The sequence below is a fragment of the Artemia sp. Qi Xiang Cuo genome, chromosome 10 (genome assembly GCF_049724085.1).
Source record: "Artemia sp. Qi Xiang Cuo chromosome 10, ASM4972408v1, whole genome shotgun sequence".
In the NCBI taxonomy this organism is placed as follows: domain Eukaryota; kingdom Metazoa; phylum Arthropoda; class Branchiopoda; order Anostraca; family Artemiidae; genus Artemia; species Artemia sp. Qi Xiang Cuo.
In genome coordinates this window covers 17,399,483-17,406,159 of record NC_142803.1, presented here as the reverse complement: position 1 = coordinate 17,406,159, position 6,677 = coordinate 17,399,483, and the positions used below count along the sequence as shown (strand labels likewise).

Genomic DNA, 6,677 nt, shown 5'->3' with positions numbered 1-6,677 from the left:
TGGCATAGAGTTAATTGGAAGTTTCATTAATTGTTCTTCAAATAGGTCCATAAAGTCTTGGAGCAGGCTCTGTGGAGGTCTATATACTACAACAATACAAAAATTCAAATTCTCTCTAGATATATGTAAAACAAAACACTCGCAAACTTTCTCTCTATATATTGTAAGATCTTCTCTTATTGAAACCTTATAATCAGCCTGAATGTAAGCTGCTAGGCCTCCATGTTGGTAATACTCGCGATTCCTTACATATAAATTATAACCAGGGATATGTAGTAATTGCGAGTTATAATCCTTTAACCACGTTTCAGTTAAAGCGATCACCTGAAAGACATTAGTATTCATTAAATCCAAAAAATTATGCGCAGAATTAAATCCCTGACAATTCAAATGAAAAATGTTAAGGCCAAAATGGCCCCTATCACAAAATTTTGCTCTCTCAATTATTACTTCTCGATACGCCTGGTCGGTTGAATACCTTTGCTTTTTTCTTTTCAAGTTACTATCTCTGTTGTTTGTGTAGTACTGTTTTTTCAACTTGCGTATAGCTTGCTTGATTGAAACCATTATAGATAGATAGATAGATAGATAGTTTATTTTAGCCCACCAATAAAACAAAAACATGGCGGAGTAAAGGAAAAACAAAAGAAAAAAAAACATTACTTCAAAAATAAACGATTAAATTATATACACTATATACATTCACAGCTCTTACATGACGTGCAACGGAAGGAAATCGTAAAGGTGCTCCAGTGCACCTTTTCTAGCATTGGTTTCGTGCGTTACCACAACTTCACGAGGCTCTGGAATAAGATACTTGTCCAAGAGAAATTTATTTCTCTCGAACAGCGGTACTCGTAACAGAAATTTTAAATATTTGCAGAACGCAGATCTAGCCTTTAGTCACTCTGTTTCCGTAAACAATTCCCATACAGGGGACAGGTAAAGAATATGTGGGAGTGCCACCGCTCTATATAGCCTCGCCAGAATTTGCCGATTGTATGAATACTTCAGGGGAGCCAGTTTAGCATAGCTAGTTCGTAGGTTTGACATAAGGGTGTCAAGGCAAAGAATTCTAGTTGCTTTCTTATCTCGACCGTACAAAAGACCTAAGTATTTAAGCGACAAAGACGGTGCAATAGTAGCGCTGTCTACTGAAACAGTTGGTTCTGGTGCATCCCGTTTCGTTGAGTTGAAAACCAGAAATTCAGTTTTCTTACCATTAACTTGCAGACCAATAGCTCTATAGCCAGATACAAGCTTATCTAAATTATCCTGCAATAGACTCAGAGAGAAACTCAACATAAGTAAGTCATCGGCATAGCTTATTAGACTCAGATCACAAAGATCAAGGCTAAGCCCACCAGAGATTTGTTTTGTAACCTTAGAAGTCAAAGTGTTAAATAATATCGGACTTAGAACTGAGCCTTGACGAAGCCCTCTATTTAGTTTAACTGGCGCACTAAGTCTTTCAAGGCCGAATTTCACTCTTATATAGCTATTAGAGTACCAATAGGATAACATAGCTACTATATGGGTGTTCACGCCAGCATCTAGCAGGGTCTGGAAGACAGCGGACTGGATGACTGAGTCAAATGCAACAGAAATTTCGACACTACATACATACACGGACAACCCGAGTAGTTCAGCCTTAGCAAGAATACGCTTTAGAAGTCTATGGGCAAAAGCACAGCTGAGATATTTTCGAAATCCAAACTGTCTGCGGTCTATAACACATTTCGATGCAATTTCGCTAAGAACCAATCTTTCCAACACTTTGCTCAGCGTACTTGAGACAGTAATAGGCCTATAGCCTCCACACTCATTCGCGTTTTTTCCTTTCTTGAGGATATTTGTAACAACCCCGGTACAGAACGAGTTAGGAACGGTCGCACTATCTATACACATCTGAAAGAGTAGTTGCATATGCTGAAGCAAAAGCGGGGAACCATTGCGTAGATGATTACCACTAACACTATCAAGACCGAGAGCCTTGTTACCCTTTAACTAGCTAACATACCTTGAAACATTATTTTTAGTAACCACAAAATAATTTCTCTGTTTCAGAAGCGAATCAAGACGTGATTTTAACGATTCATCATATTCTTTTTCCAAAGGAATATTTTTTGACCCGAAAACCTTCGAATAATGTTATAACCACTGTTCTTCAGGTACTGTGGCACAATGCTTTGGCTGCAATCTACTACTTGAAAACTTTTTCCACATATTTTGCAGGTCGCGGATAGCCTCTTTCGAAGCAGTTTCTGCTTCCTCCACTTTAAGCTCATCCACACATGCTTTGTATTCTCTTTTTGTTTTACGAAAGAGATTGAAAACAGTACCTGACCTAGGCTTGCCGGATTCGCGCCACATTGAGTACCACATCTTAGACCTCCTTTTAGCATGATTCACGTAAGGATGGTCACTCCATCCCCTTTTCCTAGTACCTTTCTTAATAACTGCACTAGGTAAATGCAGACTCAGCAACTTTTAGCGCGTGGGTGATTTCAGCACAATATGTGTTGAGTGCGATTTTTTCATCACACCCATTGACCAGAAGCTGAAATGGAACTTTTATTTTGCCCAAAATTTCGTCACACGTCGACTGATACAGATCAATATTAATCTTTTTCCACTCGCGTCTTTCTATGTAACCTCGATTTCTTGATTTCACTGCGCGACTAAAAGGAACACGGAACTTGAGACCGAGATGGTCACTTACTGTATGCTCTGAATCCACCTGTATAGGCGAGGGGATAGTGAAGTTTGAAAAGACGTGATCAATATTGCTTGTGCTTCCTGAGTTGTGAATGAACGTAAAGTTTTGATCTTTAGTGTAAAGAGTACATTCACTCGGAATGCATGTCACAAGAACGTCTTGTTACTTTCCTTTCAAGAGAGGGTCACACTGGAAGTCACCGCAGACTAAAATCCGCGAATTCACCAGTTTGCGGAGCAGTCTTCCGAGTTGACCACAAGCCTCGGCATACCGTTTTTCACTGAGATCCGTGTTTATGTTAGTTGGTAGGTAGACATTGACCAGCGTGAAAGCACTGGGGCCAGGGAACTCGACTGCTAGGTAGAAATCGCACGACTCAAGTTTACGACAGTCGATACTGTCGTCAACGAATATCGCAAGTCCGCCACTAGGGCGGCCCCTTGCACTGGAGCGCTTAGCCTCATGAATGTGCACAGATTTATCAGGAATTGACTGAATAAGCCCAATGTTATCGGTAGTTAACAAGTGTTCTTGGACGCAAACAATGTTATGTGCTATGCACAAGTTCTTGACATAGTCCAGTTTGGCAGCATTATGGCCGTAAACATTGCGGCAAAATATAGATAGTTCGTTCATTTTCGGGTTTGAGGATAAGCTTTCTGTATTGCTCGTCGGACTGCTGGGCACTGCAGACTAAAGCTAGGGTGACCATTATTAGGCTCCGGGCACAAAGCGCATTTCACTGTTTGAGAACGGCAGAAGCTCTCTCTACTGTTCTCATGGCAACCAGCACATCTGGAACAACGCATGGTACTGGTGCAGTCTTTAGCAAGATGATCAAATGACTGACACTTGACACACCGCTTGGGAATTTGTCTGAATGGCAAGACTTTGATGTGAGTATAACCAATGAATAACCTACATTTGATTGCTGCATTTCGGGAGTCGGCGTCACTGAAGGTAAGTTTGACTGCCTCAGATTGTCCAAACCGCTTGGCACTGACTAGCTTGGGGTTAACAGAGACAACATCATCTTCTGTTGTGGCAAGAGGCACGATCTTAGCGATCGCGAAGAACTTTTCCTCACGAAAAGAAGCACTTATGTCAGGGAAGGACTTCAGCGAGTTGGCGAGTGAAGCTGCCGACTTGGGGCTTTTCATGTAAGCGACCAGACCGGACTTGGTCTGTTGTATATGATCTATGCCTCCATCACTATCATGTCTGTCAATAAACAGCTTCTGCTTGGAACAGGAGTCAATTTCTGTGGTGGGTACATTGGTGATGAAAACCCGATGTAAAGCTTTCGCAGGCTGTGGGAGGGGGGGGCCAAACACTCTGAGATGGAAGCACAGATTTGTACTGTTCCATAACACTGTCAATCTTATCCGTGTATTCGTTAACTTTCACACACAAGGTTGTAAAAGTGTCTTGTGGAATTTTCGGTACTTCGGATAATTTCCAAATGGTGAACCGTGTCTTAAACTCAGTTACAGAGCTCAATAGTTTCACAGTATCATACATATCACTAGCTAGCGTTTTTCTCGAAGCTTGACTATGCCTTTCTTTAAGATACTGCTCACCAAAACGGCCTGCTATCTCATTTAGTTGTTCAAGGTTTTCTCTAAAAGTCTTCCTCGTAAAAAATTTCACAGCTGTAATGATGGCTGCATCTTTCGTTACGCTCTCTTGATACCGCAACGCCGTTTCTTTTTTTTTTTTTTTTTTTTTTTTTTTTTTTTTTGTCAATTACTATTGCTTTATTTGGATAATTTATAATTAGAAAACAATAACCGGTTCCAAATTAGTCATATAACAGTGCTATATTCATCTGTGGCTCCTATTGGCACAGCATCGGCCAGCAATGCCTTGAATATTTTCTATTCAGACAGCTGCTTTAGATCCTTCAAAAATTCTTCTGGGCTTATTATGTGGGTGGATCCAATGATAACTTCCCAAGTATTAATAGCTTTCGTAACTTCGTAAGCACAACGAATCTCTGAAAATGTGGCACCGCCAACGATGAAAACTATCAGCCGTGGAACGTTTTTCATATTTTGCTGTGATCTGTCCTTATGCCACTGTCCATAACGAGCACTGGTGGGTATTCTTCTAGCACCAGTCGATGCAGCTCGTCCAGCAAGATAAGGAAAATGCTCTCCATCAAGTTTATCATCAATGGCATCCTCCATAACATCCTTGATAATAGGAGTCCAACGGGACATCTGATAAGTCTGCTCTCTTTCCTTGCGATTTGGACACCACTGCTTTCTACGACCTCCCTCATTGATGACACAGAACCCAAGGTTTGTCATGTTGGTGATGATGGGTCGTTCAGGGTCTGGTATTGCCGCATGTTGAATAAGTTTAGTCAGATTTTCTCCAGATATTCCGTTTTTCGACAAAATGTAGAGGAGAATTATACGAATCTTGTCCATGGGAGAAACATTTTCTTCAAAATGCAAAGGAACAATTAGTCGCATTGGATCTTTGACTTTCTCTCCTTCGGCGTCAACACCCATTGCCAAGTCCTGTTCAACTTTACAAAGACGACTGACTTCACTCTGGTATTTTTTCATACAGTCTTCAGCTAGATTCAGAAGTGAAGAGTAGTTACTTAGCTCCTTTAGATACTGTGGCATTTTCTTGACCATCATAGATAGATCACGAATTGATGACTTGTCACCAGCAGTCAGACTCTTCTTTAAATCAACAAAGGTCTTCAAGTTCTTCGTAATGTTTTGCGAAACTACTGCAATGTGCTGATGCCGTAGTTCTTTCCACTGGTTATGATTTTCATCAAGAAGGACATCTTTTTCCACACCTGAATTCAAGTACTTGTAGACATCATTTTCAATGGGAAGCAAATCATATGCCATGGCTTGAAATGTGAGTTCATGCAACAGAGGTGAGACGCCATCAACCCCACGATCAACGATTAAAAGTTGTGAACGGGACTTCTCAGGGCCATCTCCCATTGTAGGCTCATCTGCTTTGTAACCATCAAGCTTGTGCTGAACAATTTTAGCGAATTCGATATTTCTCTCGTTATCAGCTCGATATCTCACAGCAGGATATTCCCCTAATGTAGCACAAAGGGTGGCAATTTGCTCTGCCATTCTTTCCATTGCAGCAGTCCTTTGCGAGGCTTTGTTTTGATTATAGTAACATTGGAAACCATCAGGAAAATCAAGTGAAAAGACCTGACTTTCATATGGAAGGAAAGCAATGTTGATTTTTTTCAAAGTTTTTATATACTTTCCAGAGATGTGCTTGCAAAGTTCGTTAAAGAGCTCTTCTGGACAGCCTTCAGTAAAAAATACATGAGCAGCCTTGTACTGAGTTCTCCCTGGACATCCAAAATCGGCGATGAGAGGTTTTATAGAATCGTTTGTAGGAGTCAAAAGATAAACCGCTTCCAAATGACGCAATGGCTCCCTACTTTTGTTTATATCCTCAACTTTTCTGATTCTTTCTGAGGCAATTTCCTGCATTTTACAACAGGCAAACACCATTCTCATTGAAAGCCGATCAACAACAAGAACTCTCCAATCTGTGCCATTCTGTTTACTTTTGAGTACTTCGTTCATAATTTTTTGTCCGACAAGATTCTTTAAAGCCATTTTCATTTAGCAAAATTTAGTTGAATGTTTATGTCACGTATCAAGTATCAAGAACCTAACAAAAAATTAAACTAAATTTTAAATTTTCAGGTATTTTTCTAGTCTAAATTAAAAGATTAAAACTATTGTTCAGACACCATAAATATTTTTGCAGTTTATAACTTTAGCGATTCTGAACTAAAAACGAAAATAAAATAAAATTTTTCAATTTTTACGTCACGTCGGTAATTAATTCATATATGGTTATTAGTACACAATAGGTTTTAGATATTACGTCATGTCACTTATTACGTCATATATGGTTATTAGTAGATAATCGGTAAAATGTTCGTTCTTTA

At 39.9% G+C, this 6,677-nt stretch overlaps 1 pseudogene; it reads right to left on the bottom strand.

Moving 5' to 3' along the window:
• Positions 1–4,455: 4,455 nt before the first annotated feature.
• Positions 4,456–6,339, bottom strand: LOC148947523 (protein ROP pseudogene; annotated as a pseudogene).
• Positions 6,340–6,677: the final 338 nt, after the last annotated feature.